At 39.8% G+C, this 23011-nt stretch overlaps 1 protein-coding gene across 9 annotated transcripts in view; it reads right to left on the bottom strand.

Moving 5' to 3' along the window:
* The window catches only part of LINGO2 (leucine rich repeat and Ig domain containing 2), a 681723-nt gene that overhangs the window by 153702 nt on the left and 505010 nt on the right, over nucleotides 1–23011 (bottom strand). For 2 of the 9 annotated variants that reach the window (XR_008713371.1, XR_008713402.1), the window contains one exon: nucleotides 17707–17996. The exons of the other annotated variants lie outside the window; for them this stretch is intronic. The gene's annotated coding sequence lies outside the window, so the exon portion shown is untranslated. Of the gene's footprint in view, nucleotides 1–17706; nucleotides 17997–23011 lie in introns of those variants that run through there. 9 annotated transcript variants of the gene reach the window in all.

The following is a 23011-nucleotide window of genomic DNA, read 5'->3' as shown; positions in this document are numbered from 1 at the left end:
GACCTCCCTGTGGTAAGAAGTCTGAGAATGAGTATCAGACTAGTACTTGCTCGAACATAGCCCTATGAGGCTTTATAATCCCTGGCTTGACCTCCGTCCCCTTCTGGTTCGTAGACCATGTTCAGATGCTTTGAGTGGTCAGTGCTCTCAGGTGGCTGAGCCACTGGTTGGTGGTTAGAACCTACTTCTAGAAGTTTCCATTCTGTTTATGAAAAGACTCTCCTCCAGAGTGGTCAGATTTCAAGAACAGATGCCACTTCCTCCTCATACTTGACTGCTGCAGTCTGTTTATTACTGAACTGACATCAGTGTTATGGCATTATAAAATTTCCTTTGCATCACAAACAGAAAGCCTGAAATTACACTTCGCTTTACCACTCCCTGGTGGCTCAGAGGTTAAAGCATCTGCCTGGAATGTGGGAGACCCGGGTTTGATCCCTGGGTCGGGAAGATCCTCTGGAGAAGGAAATGGCAACCCACTCCAGTACTCTTGCTTGGAGAATCCCATGGAGGGAGGAGCCTGGTAGGCTACAGTCCATGGGGTTGCAAAAAGTCGGACACGACTGAGTGACTTCACTTCTCTATACAGTTCCAGGTTAGTGTTGGCCTCTGAAGATGAAATATAAAGTAACACATATGAAACATCAGGCACAATGCCTCATATGGAGTAACTAACCAATCTGAGGTCTTTTTCTCTCTCAGTGTTGGATACTACTGCCACATTAAAAGCACACATACCAAATGAAATGAATGTATGACCTTGAGAAGGACATCAGGCTTTTTTTTTAAATCCATAGTGATCACTTTTTCTTTAGAAGTATTAACTATAATAACAGAAAAGCCTGGAATTGAAAGTGAGGAAGTGAATAAAACACAGTTAAGATGACACATGTGTTGGGAAATTCATATAATATGAAAAATTGTACTCAGTGTCACATCAAGATTAGGATCCAGTTTTTAATTAACTAATCAAGATTATGCTGTCATTTTTACTCCATTGTGTCTATCTTCCCAGACCTTCTTGGATCTTAGAGCACTATCTGATGAAATATTAATTAAAAGAGAATTGGTACATTCTGAAAGGAGACGGTGGGGAGAAAGAGGGTGTGGCTATACACACAGACCCCATAGCATACTGACTTAAGTATTTTTTTGTTACAGTCTGGTTTGGGTTACATTTTTTTCTAAAAGATACAACCTTTGTTAGCACCAGAATCATTCTAGTTCAACTCTTTGTTTTCTCTGTCTTTTCAAAAAAATTTAGAAGTATCAGTGACCTCGCATCTATTATACACCTTCAAGTGCCGAACACTCACCAGACAACTTAAGGCAGGAGGATAGACGATAAGTAAAATGTCTGTAATAAGCAGATGGGCTTCCCTGAGGGTTCAGCAGTAAAGAATCTGCCTGCCAATACAGGAGATGTGGGTTAGATCCCTGGGTCAGGGAAGATCCCCTGGAGAAGGAAATGGCAACCCATTCCCGTATTCTTGCCTGGGAAATCCCATGGACAGAGGATCCTGGCAGGCTATATAGTCCATGGGGTTGCACAAGAGTCAGACTCAACTTAGCAGCTAAACAACTACAATAAGCAAACAGGCTATCTCTCCATTTCAACAAACTAACCACATAGATATCAATCACACATGCTAAAGTGAAGGAAGGAAATGATTGGTTAATAGGCAGGTAATAAGTGCCAGGTACTCATCAGTATTATTTAATTCCTCAACCTAACCAACATATTTTATTAAAAACGTATGAGGTAGACATTCTTATTCCTATTGAACACACGAGGAAACTAAGGCTCATTTTGCCCAATGTTACAAAGTAATAGATGAAAGATATGAAATCTAAACCTCCCAATGCCAAATTATGTTTATACTATGGTCTTTGACCTAAAAATTTTTTTTTAAACTCTTGGTTAGTTGTGTAATGCCAAAGAATTGCCTTGCACATTATAGATGCTTTGTCTAGGACTACTGGACATTGTTGAGGTCTCTGAGTCAGAGTCTGGATATATAATTCCTTTCAGAATGAAGAAAGTCAGGGGTTAGGATGGATTTCAAATAGCTGCGAGTCTGTAGGGGATGAAGATATGAAAGCTTTTTTTGCAGGAGCTGGTATACCGGCATTGACTCAAGGTTATATCTACCAACTGACTGTAGTACCAGACACTCTGTTATCATTTTACACACAATCTCTCATTTAATCTTCAAACTAGCCCTTGTGCTAGGAAGTACTATTAATAATTTTTTACAGATGAGGACTTAGAGACGTAGAACAGTCAGATAACGACTTAGGTCACCCAGGGTCCAGCTGACCCTGAATTTTATGCTCATGAACATTGTACTAGAGTTTAAAATTAACATTACACTATATTCTACAATATATGCTATGCTAAGTCACTTCCGTCATGTCCGACTCTGTGCGACCCCATAGACGGCAGCCCACCAGGCTCCCCCGTCCCTGGGATTCTCCAGGCAAGAACACTGGAGTGGGTTGCCATTTCCTTCTCCAACGCATGCAAGTGAAAAGAGAAAGTGAAGTCGCTCAGTCTTGTCCGACTCTTAGCAACCCCATGGACTGCAGCCTACCAGGCTCCTCCGTCCATGGGATTTTCCAGGCAAGAGTACTGGAGTGGGGTGCCATTGCCTTCTCCGTCTACAATATATAATACTTACCAAAAATTTTATTGCACTGAGATGTAAATGTCATACCCTAGAAGTCTTATTTTATCTGGAGCTCCCAGACCATGAGAACAATAGGAGAAGGGTACCTTCTAACTGACCCATCCTCAGTTCAGTTCAGTTCATTTCAGTCACTCAGTCGTGTCCGACTCTTCGACCCCATGAATCGCAGCACGCCAGGCCTCCCTGTCCATCACCAACTCCCAGAGTTCACTGAGACTCATGCCCATCGAGTCAGTGATGCCATCCAGCCATCTCATCCTCTGTTGTCCCCTTCTCCTCCTGCCCCCAATCCCTCCCAGCATCAAAGTCTTTTCCAATGAGTCAACTCTTCGAATGAGGTGGCCAAAGTACTGGAGTTTCAGCTTTAGCATCATTCCTTCCAAAGAAATCCCAGGGCTGATCTCCTTCAGAATGGACTGGTTGGATCTCCTTGCAGTCCAAGGGACTCTCAAGAGTCTTCTCCAACACCACAGCTCAAAAGCATCAATTCTTTGGCGCTCAGCCTTCTTCACAGTCCAACTCTCACATCCATACATGACCACAGGAAAAACCATAGCCTTGACTAGACGGACCTTTGTTGGCAAAGTAATGTCTCTGCTTTTGAATATGCTATCTAGGTTGGTCATAACTTTCCTTCCAAGGAGTAAGCGTCTTTTAATTTCATGGCTGCAGTCACCATCTGCAGTGATTTTGGAGCCCCCCAAAAATAAAGTCTCACACTGTTTCCACTGTTTCCTCATCTATTTCCCATGAAGTGATGGGACTGGATGCCATGATCTTCGTTTTCTGAATGTTGAGCTTTAAGCCAACTTTTTCACTCTCCACTTTCACTTTCATCAAGAGGCTTTTTAGTTCCTCTTCACTCTGCCATAAGGGTGGTGTCATCTGCCTATCTGAGGTTACTGATATTTCTCCCTACAATCTTGATTCCAGCTTGTGCTTCTTCCAGCCAAGCGTTTCTCATGATGTACTCTGCACATAAGTTAAATAAGCAGGGTGACAATATACAGCCTTGACGTACTCCTTTTCCTATTTGGAACCAGTCTGTTGTTCCATGTCCAGTTCTAACTGTTGCTTCCTGACCTGCATACAGATTTCTCAAGAGGCAGGTCAGGTGGTCTGGTATTCCCATCTCTTTCAGAATTTTCCACAGCTTATTGTGATCCACACGTCAAAGGTTTTGGCATAGTCAATGAAGCAGAAATAGATGTTTTTCTGGAACTCTTTGCGATACACAAGAATGGAGGAGGTGTGCCTTTTACATCTCAATCTTAAACAGCATCTTTTCTGAGGGAATCTGAGGAACTAGAACTGTCACAATCTGGCTTTAATAAGCCAGCAGAGTTAGAAAATAATTTAGCACTGATGAAATACATTTCTGATGTATCAAAAACAAAACGAGAAATCGTACTGGGTCAGAAATGGAGAAGCAAGATTGTCCAGTGTGAGTGATCTCTGCATTTCTGGAACCAGTGCTGGTCAGATTCAGACTCAGAGGTAACACTGAGACAGAGTAGCCCCGTGTCATTTCAACTCTCCCAGAAAGAAGGACCTGGCAAGAAGGATAGATATCTTGCTACCCCATGTGATTTATCAAGATGGCAGGATCCATTTAGGACAGATAAAGTCCCCAGTATGGAAATAGAAATCCCCTAGAACAGCATTTTCTTGGACAACAAGTAAAGAGAGATGAAGTAAGGAGCACCTAGCAAATGTGTCACCAGGCAGCAGGAAACTTAGAAAACGGGATGTGCTTATAAGTAAAACAATGTAACTTAGCAGGACCTCACAGAGCTTTGATGAGCAAGGGGGAGGTCCTTCGCTGAATCCTCTCTTTAGCTCCTCTCTGAAGTGTCTAGATGATAGTATTCGATGCACATGTCCTGAGCTGTTCTGCAGATGTGAAAACCCCCTACCAAATGGAAGAACTACTTGATACCATGAGCACATAGCCCCAGGCCTCCTGGAGCCCCTGACTGATAACAATATCCCCTATGACACCGCCCTGTTACTTCACCATCAGCCAATCAGAGAGCTGTGAACAAGCTGGTCACAGACCCTGTGACCACCCACCCTCATCTGGCTTTTAAAAGTGCTTTGCCAAAATCCTCAGGGAGCTCCAGGCTTTTAGAGCATGAGCCACCCATCTCCTTGCATGGCTCTACAATAAACCTCTCTCTCGTCCAAACTCCAACGTTTCAGTTTGGCTTCACTGTGTCAGACACACGAACTTGCTCAAAATGAAGCTTCTCTCTCTGCACTGAGATGAGAAAATCTCTGAGACAAATTAGTGAGTGAAACAAGTTTAAAAAATGTACATGTGCAGTGCATTCAGATTTATATTAAAATAAGAGATGTAAACAGCTGTATAAAATATTTGATTTTGCTTATATGTACTATATACATGCTATATGCACAGGACAGTCTGAAGGGATATGTCCCATTTACATCTGGACAAGGGGCCAGTGGAGAGCAGTGTGGGGGGGAATTGCTTTTCACTAAAACCATTTTATGTCCCACAACAAGCACACACTACTTTATCTGAAAATAAATATTTTTAATAATAAAAGAAAACATATATGTGTTTATGTGCACAGATGTTTCTGAGCCAAAAAAACAAACACCCTGGAGAAATGCTACACTCTTTTCAGGATGAAAAGATGATGCTGGTTTAGATTCAAAAAAAGAGGATAAAACTCAGAAACTAGAGAGAAGAGAAGCAGCCTGCATTCTACTGCTTCACTCAAAGCCATGTGTCCTGAATTGCAATATTTACAAGACAGGCAGCCAATATAACTAACTTGAAAATTCAGCTTTGCTTTCTCAAACACCTCCATCACTTTCCCTCATTTGAATCAAAGAATAGATTTATGGACATTCGTATACGTGCAAGTTGAGCTTGATTAGGTCCCAATATCATTTCACCAGCCTAAAAGTAAAGAGACTTTAAAGCTAGTTCACATATACTTTATCTTGAAGTTAACAACTTTGAATTTATATATGTCCAAAGTGAGCTTGATGATAATTAAAAAAAAAAAATCACAAATAGGATCATGAACAGTATAGCCAGGCCTGAATGTTGGGAGAGTGAAGACTCAAGTCCTACCTTAGCCACATGCTTCTGAGACTTCTGTGGTATCACTATATTCAGTCTTCATATCATCTACCTCCAGGTCATCATCTTACTGAAGTTTCCTTCAGTACAGGGAAAATTTAAATAGCAAGTGTGCTAAATTGATTGCAAAAACGGCTCCAATTCTTTCTCTCCCTGTATCCATAATCCTTGTGATATGACTTTTAAGTGAAAAAGAAAGTCGCTCAGTTGTGTCAAACTCTTTGTGACCCCATGGACTATACAGTCCATGGACTTCTCCAGGCCAGAATACTGGAGTGGGTAGCCTATCCCTTCTACAGTGGATCTTCCTGACCCAGGAATCAAGCCAGGGACTCCTGCATTGCAGGCTGATTCTTTACCAACTGAGCTATCAGGGAAGCCCGTAACTTTTAATTTCCTCTCATTAAAAGTCTACTTACCCCTATTCACAATAGCCAGGACATGGAAGCAACCTAAATATCCATCAACAGAGGAATGGATAAAGAAAATGTGATGTGTGTGTACACATACACACACACACAGATACACACAGACACAATGGAATATTACTTAGCCATAAAAAGTAACAAAAATGGGTCATTTGTGGAGACATGGATGGACGTAGAGACTTTCATACAGAATGAAGTCAAAGAAAAAAACAAATACTGTATATTAATGCATAACTGCTGAGATACCAGGCTAGGTCATCAGAAGTGCCCATGGGCTTATGAATAATAATAGCCAGTTGTTGTTTTAAATCATTTAGTTGTGAATTGTTTGTTATACAGTATTATTGCAACAAGGCATAAATTATACAGTAAGGAAACAAGGCAGTTAAAAGTTTTTTTTTGTGTTGTACTAGCAATTGTTCTACTTACCACTTTTATGAATATTTCTATTCAATAAAAATAGCATTTCTAAGCAGAATTATAAATGGAATGGGGCTTTCTAGGTGGTTCCAGTGGAAAAGAACCCACTTGCCAATGCAGGAGACATAAGAGATGCAGGTTCAATCCCTAGGTTGGGAAGATCCCCTGGATGAGGGTGTGGCAATCCACTCCAGTGATCTTGCCTGGAGAATCCCATGGACAGAGGAGCCTGGCGGGCTACAGTCCATGGAGTTGCAAAGAGTTAGACATGACTGAAGTGACTTAGCACACACATAGCATACATGTAAGTAGAATACATTTAGGAGAAAATTATTTTTCTCTTGGGTTCCCTAAGTTTGAAAGGTTACCTGTCAATTAAAGTCATATTCTTCCATTCTCTAAATATTCAGTCTTGGTCCTCTTTGGTGGTCCTTTTCCTGGAATGACTATGTACTGTACATCCCTATATGTAAAGCCCAGGACTCAGACACAGGAGGAGCCAAGGATCCAACACACATCTTTGTCCCCTTCCCCCCACCTATTCCTATGTCTTTGTCAGCAGCTTTGAGCCAAGCACACAGACAGCCTTTAAGAGGGCCTCTACACACTTCCTGAGACAACCACATCTGAAAGGGCATCTTATCAGTTCATGTTTCCAGATCTGTGACATGAGTGTCTAGCTGTAAATACCAGCGGGAGGAGCCTTTTGGTTGCAGCAGTCCCAGTGGCATACGGGCTATCCAGACATCTGCAAACCAGAGCTTAACCAACATTCTATGTTGGCTCTAGAAAAGAACTAATCATCTTGTCTGCTCAGCAAAGAATTCAATTCATGACTTGCTGAATACCAGCCTACCAGATTGGAGAAGGCAATGGCACCCCACTCCAGTACTCTTGCCTGGAAAATCCCATGGACAGAGGAGCCTGGTGGGCTGCAGTCCATGGGGTCGCTAAGAGTCAGACATGACTGAGCGACTTCCCTTTCACTTTTCACTTTCATGCATTGGAGAAGGAAATGGCAACCCACTCCAGTGTTCTTGCCTGGAGAATCCCAGGGACGGGGGAGCCTGGTGGGCTGCCGTCTATGGGATTGCACAGAGTCGGACATGACTGAAGCGACTTAGCAGCAGCAGCAGCCTACCAGATTAATAGTCCGTAGAAGATTTTCTTTTAAATATATATATATATATATATATATATACAGTTGGCCTTTGAACAACCCAGTTTGAACCAGAGTAGGTCCACTTACACGTGGAGTTTTTTCACTAGTAAATGCTATTACACTACATGATCTGTGGTTTGTTGAATCAGAGATGTGGGTGAACCAGAGATATGGGTGTTGACTATAAGTTACAGATTTACAATTATCTACCATCCTCTCCCCACAACCTTGCTCAAGGGTCAAATGTATGTAAAATCATTTAATATAATTAAGGGTTAAATAACAGCAACAGAGATGACCCCTGAAGTTCAGATAAATTCTAGCAAAATACTGCACCTGCTTCTAGACTTCACATTTAGACCCTAGCTGAAACTTCTATGCCCTACAGATTCTGGCTCTCACTGTCAAGCTACTACAAGAATATTTAGGTACAAATTTTATCTTTACAAATGCTATAGTAATCAGTATTCCATCTGGTTCTGGCCATAGGACTGGACAAGGTCAGTTTTCATTCCAATCCCAAAGAAGGGCAATGCCAAAGAATGTTCAAACTACTGTACAACTGCACTCATTTCACATATTAATAAGGGTGTGCTCAAAATCCTTCCAGCCAGGCTTCAGCAGTATGTAAGCTGAGAACTTCCAAATATACAACTGGATTTAGAAATGGCAGCAGGACTACAGTGGATCACATTGTCAGCATTCATTGGATCATGGCTAAAGCAAGGGAATTCCAGAAAAACATCTACTTGAGCTTCACTGACTATGCTAAATCCTTTGACTGTGTGGGATCACAACAAACTTTGGAAAATTCTGAAAGAGATGAGAGTACCAGACCTTTCCTGTCTCCTGAGAACTGGACATGGAATAATTGACTGGTTCAAAACTGGGAAAGGCTGTGTATTGGCACCCAAGTTATTTAACTTTTATGCAGAGTACATCATGTGAAATATGAGGTTGGATGAATCAAGCTGGACTCAATCTACCCTGAATATTCATTGGAAGGACAGATACTGAAGCTGAAGCTCCAAGACTCTGGTCACCTGATGCAAAGACCTGACTTACTGGAAAAGACCACGATGCTAAGAATGAAGGCAAAAGGAGAAGGGGGTCCAAAGGGTGAGATGGTTAGATAGCATCATCGACTCAATGGACATGAATTTGAGCAAACTTCAGGAGATAGTGGAGGACAGATGTACCTGGGATGCTGCAGTCCATAGGTCACAAAGAGTCAGACATGCCTGAGCAACTGAACAACAAAACTGGTTCTGGCTTCCTGTCCCCTCTCTCCACTTTGTGGTCCATGGATGAAATTCTGGCACCTCTATGTCCAAGTCCTCTGGGTATTGATAAACATAGTGTGGAGCATGGTAATGGCCATACAAATAATGCCCTTAGTATGGAATTAAGATCAAATCTGGAAAAAACTGGAAGGCAATTTTGACTAAGAGCAAGCAGCTTCTTTTCTTACTTGTGTGAGTTAATAATAAGGATGTCACATCCTTTAATGATAGTGAACATTTTATAACAGAGGGTAATAAAAATGGTTAGTTTATTGAGCCCTTGTCATGCACCAGACATGGGACTAAGTGCTTTATATGCTTTTAATTTGTATCACAACTTTATGAGTTAAGTGCTCTCACCATTTCCATTTTATGGAGGGGTAAGCGATGCCAAGAGAGGCTAAGTAACTTGTCCAGGGTCACAGAGGTAGTTTGTGATAGCAGTAAGATTTAAAACTCGAGTAGTTAAACCTCCAAGCACTTGCTCTTCATCTCTCGGCTAGTTACCCTGGCTGCAGTGTGCAGTGGGGCTGCGGCTCTGCCATTCTGTGAATTCTGAGATGAATTCGAAGACTCTGCTGCCTAAGAGATAGGCACGTAAGAGGCAATTTATACAGTACATTTTCTTCCAGAATGAAAGGACTCATTTCCTTGTCACCGTGCTGCAGACACCTCTGTGGAAAAAAATCCCTGGTCATTACCAGGAGTATTAGTGGCAATCTCTGACAAGAAGCAAAGGTTTCTTTGTTCTGATAATGACAGAGATGGGCTTTTGGGTGAGGCAGACTATGACATTGCAATGTGGCTTGCTTTCAGCATACCAAGATCTTAGGGTCACTGCGAGACTTAAAAGAAGTTATTCACGAACTGTATTTACTGCAGTAATTATCACATAGTAAGTACTCATTAAACATCCATTTTCTTCAACTATCACTTTTGCCAAAACTTGTAATATTTTTCCAATTAAATATTAGTGTCAGTCACATTATGACACTTTTCAACACTGTAGAAACCCTTTTGTTCCAGGAAAATAGTATGTTAAAAGCTTCTAGGCTGAAAATACAGTATATGTTGCTAGCCTAAATAATCGCTTTCCATTAGACCATCATTTTTACACTCTCAACCCAGGAGCATTAGTGTTGGCAGACAGAGCCAGGAGAGAAAGCAAGGGCTGCTGACCACATCCTGGGAAGATCTTGAAATGTGAGTGCCTTTCCCAGAAGCTAGACATTTTTTATTTGACCATCTACAACCATGCATAACTTGGAAGATCCAGTCAGAGGCACTTTTTAGGAGCTTGTAATAAAGATACATGCTTGGGGAAGAAAATTCTGAATTCTCTAATGTATTTTGGATCTGGTACCCAGCAGAGGACCTCGTACACCATAGATACTCAATAAGTAGGTTTTGAACTAGGAGTTCTTGGAAAAGATCAACTGGCTATGTGTTATTTATAATTAGTCTGAAATATCTCTTCAAAACTACAATTATTTTCCAAAAATTTGGTATAATGGATGTGACCCACTTAGGGAAGAAAATGTCTGAGAGATACATAAATTGACTACCAATGGAGGAAAAGTAACAATTTAAAAAAAGTACCTAGATAAGATGCTGAAAACAATGTTAGCTAAATGTTGCCAAGTGAATACTTCCCTACTATTGCTCACATTTTAATAAGCTATAACAAGTAATAGGAAGTAATGTGTCTATATCTTTGTAAGAACCCTCCCCTACCTCCACCATACCCAGAATCTCCCACAGTATATTATATGTCAGAGCTTACACTATATGAAAGATAGCTTGACCATATCCTCTCAGTTTGGTGAATACCTATCAAGCTGTTGAGAAATGGAGTATTTCCTGCCAGGCCAGTAAACAAGGATATCATGGCATTAGTCATTCTGGCCCTCTGAGTGTGAATTTCTGAGCCCTAAGGGCACCCAGGAAGGAGAATAATACCTGTGACCGGGCACCCGTGAGGCTGTAGCCACTTCCTGTATTGAACACCGAGTAACTCAGGATGCGAAAAACATAGGACACTTGCCCAGATAGCTGCGATGCATATGACAGGAATTATTTCAGTGAGTCCAGTCTCTTGCATCTTCCCATACAGAGAAAAGTGCTAAATTCCTTAACTTGGGGTATCTGGTTTTAATTCACAAAAATATTTTCGATGTTCAGACTGTCTGTCCTTTTTTTAAACCTCTATATAACCTTACTCCTTCCCACCCCACCCCCTCGCTCCCCCATGCCACCTCCTTGGACCACTTCTCTCAGGGTTACTTGAGATGCTGTCTCCTGTGCTTGAAGTCCTAAAAATTCCCACCGAATTAAACGGAGATCTCGGCTTTTAGGTTGTGACTGTTTTTTTAAGTCTACATCGCTTTTTGCATGATGGAGCAACAAAGAGAAAAGGGGGAAAAACAAATGTTTCATTTTTTTTATACATTTTAGACTAGGAAAATCTGTTCTAAAAATGTGATTCCATGTATCTAATTACCTAAGGGAAGGGACTTACGTGTGCTAAAGATGAATATTGATAAATTTTTCCATTAGGCACCCTAATATATTCAATAAAAAAGTGAAAGCTCGGTCGTGTCCAACTCTTTGTGACCCCATGGACTGTAACCTACCAGGCTCCTCCATCCATGGGATTTTCCGGGCAAGGATACTGGAGTGGGTTGCCATTTCCTTCTCCAATTATAAGCTACATATTAAAATAGTGCTTAGTTTTCATGTCTTTCATTAACATATCAGTTGAAACAATAGTGAAAAGTAGGACTCTCCTGTACCACACTGTTCTCCCATTCTATTAGGCTCTCAAAGTTCATTGTGAAGTTCATAGTACAGTACAGTAGCGGAAGTCCTTCCATTTAAATTAAGGTTGTTTGGAAGCATAATGTGCCCTAAGTGGTCTCTTAGTAGGAATAGGAGATAGGACATAGGTGGACACTAGTTACATAAAACCCATTTTGGAAGTAATTAGAAGATAATCAGACATATCTAAACCAATAACATGATATTTTAAAAATTTAATAACACTCTAATTAGAATTTTACAATTAAAAGTTTAGCATTTACACTATGTCTGAACTCTAGAAATTTCCCGTTCATATTTTTGGAAGAATAATAATACTTTCACTGTACCTACAAAACCCTTGAAAACTAATATACATACATTAGCATAAGAATCCATACAACCTCCAGCAGGGCCCCACAATCACTGAAATCTTCCACCTTTACAACTCAGTTAGCACAACGGGAAGGATCTGCTCCCTCCCAGCTACCAAAGTAGGTTTAAAACTCGGGGGAGCTGCCTGGAAGGTGGTGAGATATGCTGGACATTGAGTTTAAGGAATATCCACAAACAGGCTTTGGTCAATTTTTCATTTGTTCTAAAAATGTATTTTTAAAAGTCTATTATGTTCCACACTTCTTTGTCACTGTTTTCTTAAATTTGCCCCACTGGTTTGGCGTGCACTTCACCCGATTCTGTCAACCCTGCATGGTGCGCTTGTGTTGAATTATATATACTTCTTAGCACCCAGCCTTTCCTGATGCAATGTAATTATATGCTTAGAGCATGGGTCCTTTTTCCTCTGTGCGTTTAATGTCCTCCTGTAATTTTGGTATTTTTATGTGGGAAACTGTGAAACAGAGCAAAACCCTGTGGATTCCTCTTGGGTACAAATCCTTCCTATGCCCTCTGTTTCTTGTTTTCAGGAAATAGCCTTAGTTTGGCCTCCTTGAACGTCCCTCAGTATCAAAGAGCACGTTCAAATAGTTGCTTCTCAGGGAAGGGATGGAATGCAGAAACAGAGGAGCAGCAGTCAAGAAACACTAGTGCAGCTCTGGGGCAGAGCCCTCAATGAACACACAAAACAAAATACCTCTGAGTTCTGAGTGCAGAGAGTCGAGTGGGCCTCAGGAAGCATCACTGTGAACAAAGCTAGGGGAGGTGATGGAATTCCAGCAGAGTTATTTCAAATCTAAAAGATGATGCTGTTAAAGTGCTGCACTCAATATGCCAGCAAATTTGAAAAACTCAGCAGTGGCCACAGGACTGGAAAAGGTCAGTTTTCATTCCAATACTAAAGAAGGGCAATGCCAAAGAATGATCAAATTACCACACAATTACACTCATTTCACATGTATGCAAAGTAATGCTGAAAATTCTCCAAGCTAGGCTTCAAAAGTATATGAACTGTGAACTTCCAGATGTTCAAGCTAGATTTAGAAAAGGCAGAGGAACCAGAGATCAAATTGCTACCATCTGTTGGATCATTGAAAAAGCAAGAGAATTCCAGAAAAAAAAAAATCTACATCTGCTTCATTGACTACGGCCAAAGTCTTTAACTGTGTGGATCACAATAAACTGTAGAAAATTCTGAAAGAGATGGGAATACCAGATCACCAGACCTGCCTCTTGAGAAACCTGTATGCAGCTCAGGAAGCAACAGTTAGAACTGGACATGGAACAACAGACTGTTTCAAAATTGGGAAAGGAGTATGTCAAGGCTGTATATTGTCACCCTGTTTATTCAACTTAAATGCAGAGTACATCATGCAAAATGCCGGGCTGGATGAAGCACAAGCTGGAGTCAACATTGTTGGAAGAAATATCAGTAAACTCAGATATGCAGATGACATCACCACTCTGGCAGAAGGGAAAAGGAACTAAAGAGCTTCTTGATGAAGGTGAAAGAGCAGATGGAAGAAAGCCAGCTTAAAACTCAACATTCAAAAAACGAAGATCATGGCAATAACAAAGGCAGCCAAAGATTGCACCATATTGACAAGGGTCCGTAGCTTATTTGGGACACAGAATGTTTCAATAATGAGATGATACTGTGATGGGAAGAAATGGCAAAGATGTTTGTATTATGGACTGTTTTATATAACTTTCAGGCTAAGGGTATATATTTCATGCTACAATGATACTAGTGGACACAAAATATTTTTAAAAAGCCATAGAAAATATAGGTCACACTTATTTGGAAATCAAACCATTATGCTCAGACTATAAAAAGATCATATGTACTAGGCAGGGCAATAGCAGTAGTAACAGTATTACTGGTTAAATTACAGAATATACACACACAGATTCTTCAAATTGACCTTTGAAAGGTCAAGGTGATTATTTTGGTTATCTTGTTACCTCTTCAATACAATCATATGTTCTGAGATTAAGCATATCAGTGGGGCAAAATAATAGCAATGATTTTAAAATGGCATTTGAAACATTACAACAAAGTCTCAGTAAACAAAAAGACTTATTTTTGTAAAGTATTTGTGCAATTTATCTGAGATTTCTTGCTTTTTTTATTTTCTTATGAATTCCATGAGGGAGGCTCACATACTGTGTGATGAAGACTAGAAGACCCTAAGCTCCATCCTCTCCCTTAACTCCTACATTTAGTCAGTGAATATGTCTTGCTGATTTCACCCACTGGCATATGTTACTGTCCATTCTCTCCATCTTAACTGCCACTACCCTGGCTCAAAGTACCACTGGATGTCACCTACCTGTCACCTCACATGACTTTTTGCTCCACTCTCCAGTACGACCTTAAGAATTAAAATAAGATTCTATTTAACACTCTAAAACCCTAACTACCCTGTTGGGATACTGACTTATGTGGATAAAGTGGCTTTTGAGGCCAAGAATAATCCAATTCTAGCAAACCTTCTCCCTTGAAGTCACTATGGTCTAGCCCTTCCTACTCTCTCGTCCAGTGTAGGCCCTTCCCTCACACTGATCCCTCTGTCTGGAATATTGTTACTATTTCCTCACTTGGCCAACCATTGTGTATTCTTCAAATGTGGCCCTATCACTTCCACAAAACACACATTCTTGGCCTCAGAATTTACGGTACTTCTCATAACTCCATGTAATTCTCCTTTTAGCACTTAACACAATTCAAAATATATTTGTGGAATAACTTGTTTTATTTATTTTTTTGTTAGACTGTAAACTGCAGGGAGGAGGACTTCATTACTCATGGTTTTGTTTCACACGTAGCATTATACTTAAAACACAATTGGAGTTCAAAACTTATTTGACAAGTGAGGGAATGAATAAAATCAGTTAAGAGGGACTTCACTTCCCTGGTAGGCCAGTGGCTAAGATTCCATGTTTCCAGTGCAAAGGGGCAACATTCAATGCCTGGTCAGCAAACCAGATCCCACATGCCACAACTAAGACCCAGCAAAGCCAAATAAGTAAATAAAATATTTTCTAAAAAATCAGTAAAGAGTGCATGCCTCAATGAGAGCCTCTCTTCATATACTACTAGCTGGATCACTCAGCATAGAACACGGGATTCTTACTATGGGGTCTCAGGGTGGGTCAGGCACTATTTACACAGAGAAAAGGCAATGCTCCCTGCTTTCCAATAGCTAACTCCAGTTTAGTGGGGGGTAGGCAGAAGCAGCAGTAAATGGAGAAGACAGAGTATAATGTAGTTAATGCTAACATGAAGATGTGAACAATATTGGGTGGACCGCAGAAAAATGAACATGTGCTGAACAAGGAACTAAAGTTCACTCTTCTGCAAGGATGTAAACTGTAGTTACGTCTGAGTCTTGCAAAGAAAATTAACAGAGAATTCAGTGTTCAGAAGAAGTCAAGTCTCATCAGCCAAAACTGCCATCTCACTTGTCTGTGGCCATTAATGGCTCCTCATCAATATAGAACCAAAGCAAGTGGACCCCTGTGGAAATGAGGCTACAGTTACCTTCCTTAACCCAGGGGACATCACCTCTCATCCTCCACTCTCACCTCTTTTGTCTCCAGTGAGTTGACTCAATTCCCATCCCATCAACTCCTTCAATAACTCATACCTAACATTGAGGGCGCTACTGGGATTGAGCTTTGCTTAGGATTTCCTTCACTCTGAGTTATGCTGTGGGGTCTGCTCTCTCCCCCCACGCCTAGAAAGTCCATTTTGACAGCATTTTAGAGCCAATGCCTCAGCCAATATATGAGTGAGTAAAGACCTGGAGCCGGGGGAAGAGGTGAGAGGAGACTGAGGGAGCAACTGTTCTTGAATACGTTCCACAATTACACAGTTTTTTTTTTTTTTTTTTTAAAGGTGGCAGCAGTAATATTTATGTTCAAATATGATTGTTTTACAAAAAAAGGTAAAAAGAAGTTACTGGAGGCATCATAAAACTGAGGCAATGAGACAAGGAGAGAAAGCAGTACAATGATGCTCATTTTTTATAAATACTAGCTCCCTCTCTAATCTAATACCAGTACTATTCCCCTCTCACCTCTGGACTAATCCTTTCTATTGATAGTCATTGCCTACATCAGCGGTGGGGTATCCGTCCATGCCATTATGCAGTATTCATCCTAGATGCAAATCTTGAGTATAGTTATGGTTTTCAGCTTTTGATTCATCAGTCCTGAATTTGCTAGAGGCTATGCATTTCTACTAACAGAGCAACCAAATGTTATTCTACAAAATTAAAATAAGACTGCACTTCAAAATAAACTATAAACATGATTTTAACTAGGTCACTTCAAGGCTATGGCTAAGGGGAGAAAAAGGCTTCTAATTGCTTGCTATTGTAAATGCTGCACAGTCCAATACTTCACAGTGTGAAGAGTAAATTAGAACAACTTTTCATTGACAAAGATTAAACTTTTTCATCATTCCCAAGTTCCTGGAGATTTCCCCCACTGCTTCTATGTGTTTTAAGCTTTTCAATTAAATCTCCTGGGTAGTGGTTGTAAGAATGCCCACTGACAAGGGAATTTTTGTCTCTAGGAGAGTTAAACTATGTTAATAAGTTTGTCCTGGCTATTCCTGTATATGCTGAATCTCTCAGTGATGGTCCCTTATCAGCACACACTGCTACAAAGCCGAGCACAGCTTATATTACCCTGCCATCGGAACTGAACTAACGATAAATTTAGTTTTGGAAGAGAGTTTGTGAAAAGTCAGGAAGTCAAGAACAGTCAACCTTGATAACTCACTTGTTTTCCCTGGGATAATTTATTTTGACATTTAGGATTATGCGCCAGGAATATAAACCCTGGTGAAAAGCCACTGTAGAATGGTATGACAAATACAAGCCTCTGCTTTCCAATTTTCCATCAACTTTGCCTCCAACTCACCTTGATCCCTCCCACTGAGTGTTTGGAATGCTTTACTGGGCTGCCACAGAGACCGTGCTGGAATCACAACGGTTTTGCTCTGTCCCTGGGCTGGAGCAGTCAATTAAAATCAGCTTAGATGAAGCCCTGGGAAAGGTTGTATTCTTTTCTATAAAATATTTCTGGTGGGACTAAGGGAAAAGACAGCTTTCAATTTTAAACTGGATACATGCTTGAATGAAAGATCCAAACACCCATGTGAGACACTGGCAGTGAGGAAGATTGTGGTAGAAATAACAATAATATTTTAAATTCAAGTATTAATTCTGATCGAAAAGCACAAGCCAGAGAAGGGAATCCCAAGCTTCCAGGAATGAAGTTAAAAAAAATGAATTCATTTAAGAGATCTTTATTTTCTAAAACCCAAATCTGCCTTAAGCAAGAGAATATCTGCAAGGTATTACAGATGGGAAAAGAGGGCAAACAGATCAACAATTTTATTTTAAATATGCTGTATATGTTTAATTAGTTTCAAAACAAGGATTAATGTGAGAGACTATAGCTGGGAAGGTAAAGGGATCAATTTTTTTTTTTTTTTTAATGAGCAGCTTAAAAATAAGTTCAGTTCATATTTGACAGACACTTAAAACCCACAGCCTCAGTGATAAACTGGAAATCTAAAACTATAAAAAGACATACAACTTTGATCCCTTTTTCTCTCTCATATGAATGAAAAAAATATTCACCAGCATGTTTTCTGGGCTTCCCTGGTGGCACAGATGTTTATGAATCCACCTGTAATGCAGGAGACCCGGGTTAGATCCTTGGGTTGGGAAGATCCCCTGGAGAAGCGAGTGGCTGCCCACTCCAGTACTCTTGCTTGGAGAATTCCATGGACAGAGGAGCCTCGTGGGCTACAGTCCATGGGGTTGCAAAGAGTCAGACATGACTGAGCAACTAGTTTTCTAAGCTTTTATTCATAATAGCTTATAGCTTTTATGACTACTTTAAAAATGGGATGCAGGAAAACCTAAGGGACACCCTTCTGTGGAAAGCTAGTAGTCTGGTATTTACCAGAAAACAGATTTGGAAGTTAGAGAACTGTAGAAGCAGGGTGTTTCAGGGTGATCATTCTGAAGATCTCTGCTTGGGATCCTCCAAGGGATCCACAGTGAATTCAAGATACTCCTTTGTTTTGCCATATTTTTCTACTGAGTTCAATTTAAAATATGCTTATATCTAGGCCATTAGCATTCTTCCTAATTTAAATCAGTCATGAGTTCAGGAGAATTTCTTGGTACATATTTCTGTTAACAGAGTGTTTGAAAATGAAGGTATGTGATCTATAAAAATAATGTTTAAGATTCCTTGAATTTTAATAGACAGTTGAAAAACATAATTAAGTTAAAAAGTAAAAAGAAAAGTTTCTGTATTTTTGTTCATATGGATTGTGACAGATTATAAAAATGGTCATGACTCTTTGCAGCTCCTCTTACCAAGAGGTGGAGTCTTTAGATCTTTATCTCTCAAGTGGGTTGACTTTTGTCTTACTGAGGTCAAAGGACTGTGGTGGAAATGAGGCTGTCTGAGTTCTCAGTCTGGGTCCCAAGAAGTTTTGCCTGCATCTGCTCTATCTTATAACCCTGAGCCACCATGCCATCAAGCCCAGATTAGCTTCTTGAATAACGAGAAATACTTGGTCAACTTGCTCTCATGCATCCAACAGCCAACAACCCCAAGAAACAGAGATGTTTGTTCATCAAACAGATGAACTGTTGGGTCTGCAGTTATCAGAGACACCCTCTAGGAGAGAGATTAAAATTACCTCCTTTATTTTTTTTTTAATTTTATTTTATTTTTAAACTTTACATAACTGTATTAGTTTTGCCAAATAACAAAATGAATCCGCCACAGGTATACATGTGTTCCCCATCCTGAACCCTCCTCCCTCCTCCCTCCCCATTCCATCCCTCTGGGTTGTCCCAGTGCACCAGCCCCAAGCATCCCGTATCGTGCATCGAACCTGGACTGGCAAATCGTTTCATACATGATATTTTACATGTTTCAATGCCATTCTCCCAAATCTTCCCAACCTCTCCTTCTCTCACAGAGTCCATAAGACTGTTCTATACATCAGTGTCTCTTTTGCTGTCTCGTATACAGGGTTATTGTTACCATCTTTCTAAATTCCATATATATGCGTTAGTATACTGTATTGGTGTTTTTCTTTCTGGCTTACTTCACTCTGTATAATAGGCTCCAGTTTCATCCACCTCATTAGAACTGATTCAAATGTATTTGTTTTAATGGCTGAGTAATACTCCATTGTGTATATGTACCACAGCTTTCTTATCCATTCATCTGCTGATGGACATCTAGGTTGCTTCCATGTCCTGGCTATTAGAAACAGTGCTGCGATGAACATTGGGGTACACGTGTCTCTTTCCCTTCTGGTTTCCTCAGTGTGTATGCCCAGCAGTGGGATTGCTGGATCATAAGGCAGGTCTATTTCCAGTTTTTTAAGGAATCTCCACACTGTTCTCCATAGTGGCTGTACTAGTTTGCATTCCCACCAACAGTGTAAGAGGGTTCCCTTTTCTCCACACCCTCTCCAGCATTTATTACTTGTAGACTTTTGGATCGCAGCCATTCTGACTGGTGTGAAATGGTACCTCATAGTGGTTTTGATTTGCATTTCTCTGATAATGAGTGATGTTGAGCATCTTTTCATGTGTTTGTTAGCCATCTGTATGTCTTCTTTGGAGAAATGTCTATTTAGTTCTTTGGCCCATTTTTTGATTGGGTCATTTATTTTTCTGGAGTTGAGCTGTAGGAGTTGCTTGTATATTCTCGAGATTAGTTGTTTGTCAGTTGCTTCATTTGCTATTATCTTCTCCCATTCTGAAGGCTGTCTTTTCACCTTGCTAATAGTTTCCTTTGATGTGCAGAAGCTTTTAAGGTTAATTAGGTCCCATTTGTTTATTTTTGCTTTTATTTCCAATATTCTGGGAGGTGGGTCATAGAGGATCCTGCTGTGATGTATGTCAGAGAGTGTTTTGCCTATGTTCTCCTCTAGGAGTTTTATAGTTTCTGGTCTTATGTTTAGATCTTTAATCCATTTTGAGTTTATTTTTGTGTATGGTGTTAGACAGTGTTCTAGTTTCATTCTTTTACAAGTGGTTGACCAGAGTTCCCAGCACCACTTGTTAAAGAGATTGTCTTTAATCCATTGTATATTCTTGCCTCCTTTGTCAAAGATAAGGTGTCCATAGGTGCGTGGATTTATCTCTGGGCTTTCTATTTTGTTCTATTGATCTATATTTCTGTCTTTGTGCCAGTCCATACTGTCTTGATAACTGTGGCTTTGTAGTAGAGCCTGAAGTCAGGCAGGTTGATTCCTCCAGTTTCATTCTTCTTTCTCAAGATCGCTTTGGCCATTCGAGGTTTTTTGTATTTCCATACAAATTGTGAAATTATTTGTTCTAGCTCTGTGAAGAATGCTGTTGGTAGCTTGATAGGGATTGCATTGAATCTATAGATTGCTTTGGGAGTATACTCATTTTCACTATATTGATTCTTCCAATCCATGAACATGGTATATTTCTCCATCTGTTAGTGTCCTCTTTGATTTCTTTCACCAGTGTTTTATAGTTTTCTATATATAGGTCTTTAGTTTCTTTAGGTAGATATATTCCTAAGTATTTTATTCTTTCCGTTGCAATGGTGAATGGAATTGTTTCCTTAATTTCTCTTTCTGTTTTCTCATTATTAGTGTATAGGAATGCAAGGGATTTCTGTGTGTTGATTTTATATCCTGCAACTTTACTATAGTCATTGATTAGCTCTAGTACTTTTCTGGTGGAGTCTTTAGGGTTTTCTATGTAGAGGATCATGTCATCTGCAAACAGTGAGAGATTTACTTCTTCTTTTCCAATTTGGATTCCTTTTATTTCTTTTTCTGCTCTGATTGCTGTGGCCAAAACTTCCAAAACTATGTTGAATAGTAATGGTGAAAGTGGGCAGCCTTGTCTTGTTCCTGACTTTAGAGGAAATGCCTTCAATTTTTCACCATTGAGGATAATGTTTGCTGTGGGTTTGTCATATATAGCTTTGATTATGTTGAGGTATGTTCCTTCTATTCCTGCTTTCTGGAGAGTTTTTATCATAAATGGATGTTGAATTTTGTCAAAGGCTTTCTCTGCATCTATTGAGATAATCATATGGTTTTTATTGTTCAATTTGTTAATGGGGTGTATTACATTGATTGATTTGCGGATATTGAAGAATCCTTGCATCCCTGGGATAAAGCCCACTTGGTCATGGTGTATGATCTTTTTAATGTGTTGTTGGATTCTGATTGCTAGAACTTTGTTAAGGATTTTTGCATCTATGTTCATCAGTGATATTGGCCTGTAGTTTTCTTTTTTTGTGGGATCTTTGTCAGGTTTTGGTATTAGGGTGATGGTGGCCTCATAGAATGAGTTTGGAAGTTTACCATCCTCTGCAATTTTCTGGAAGAGTTTGAGCAGGATAGGTGTTAGCTCTTCTCTAAATTTTTGGTAGAATTCAGCTGTGAAGCCGTCTGGACCTGGGCTTTTGTTTGCTGGAAGATTTTTGATTACAGTTTCAATTTCCGTGCTTGTGATGGGTCTGTTAAGATTTTCTATTTCTTCCTGGTCGAGTTTTGGAAAGTTGTACTTTTCTAAGAATTTGTCCATTTCTTCCTCGTTGTCCATTTTATTGGCATATAATTGTTGATAGTAGTCTCTTATGATCCTTTGTATTTCTGTGTTGTCTGTTGTGATCTCTCCATTTTCATTTCTAATTTTACTGATTTGATTTTTCTCCCTTTGTTTCTTGATGAGTCTGGCTAATGGTTTGTCAATTTTATGTATCCTTTCAAAGAACCAGCTTTTGGTTTTGTTGATTTTTGCTATGGTCTCTTTTGTTTCTTTTGCATTTATTTCTGCTCTAAGTTTTAAGATTTCTTTCCTTCTACTAACCCTGGGGTTCTTCATTTCTTCCTTTTCTAGTTGCTTTAGGTGTAGAGTTAGGTTATTTATTTGACTTTTTTCTTGTTTCTTGAGGTGTGCCTGTATTGCTATGAACTTTCCCCTTAGGACTGCTTTTATCGTGTCCCACAGGTTTTGGGTTGTTGTGTTTTCATTTTCATTCGTTTCTATGCAAATTTTGATTTCTTTTTTGATTTCTTCTGTGATTTGTTGGTTATTCAGCAGCGTGTTGTTCAGCCTCCATATGTTGGATTTTTTAATAGTTTTTCTCCTGTAATTGAGATCTAATCTTACTGCATTGTGGTCAGAAAAGATGCTTGGAATGATTTCTATTTTTTTGAATTTACCAAGGCTAGCTTTATGGCCCAGGATGTGATCTATCCTGGAGAAGGTTCCATGTGCGCTTGAGAAGAAGGTGAAATTCATTGTTTTGGGATGAAATGTCCTATAGATATCAATTAGGTCTAACTGGTCTATTGTATCGTTTAAAGTTTGTGTTTCCTTGTTAATTTTCTGTTTAGTTGATCTATCCATAGGTTTGAGTGGGGTATTAAAGTCTCCCACTATTATTGTGTTATTGTTAATTTCTCCTTTCATACTTGTTAGCATTTGTCTTACATACTGCGGTGCTCCCATGTTGGGTGCATATATATTTATAATTGTTATATCTTCTTCTTGGATTGATCCTTTGATCATTATGTAGTGACCATCTTTGTCTCTTTTCACAGTCTTTGTTTTAAAGTCTATTTTATCTGATATGAGTATTGCTACTCCTGCTTTCTTTTGGTCCCTATTCGC

The sequence above is a fragment of the Bubalus kerabau genome, chromosome 4, assembly GCF_029407905.1.
Source record: "Bubalus kerabau isolate K-KA32 ecotype Philippines breed swamp buffalo chromosome 4, PCC_UOA_SB_1v2, whole genome shotgun sequence".
Taxonomy (NCBI): Eukaryota; Metazoa; Chordata; class Mammalia; order Artiodactyla; family Bovidae; genus Bubalus; species Bubalus kerabau.
Note: the sequence above shows the minus strand (reverse complement) of the source record. Positions and strands in the feature narration are given on the sequence as shown.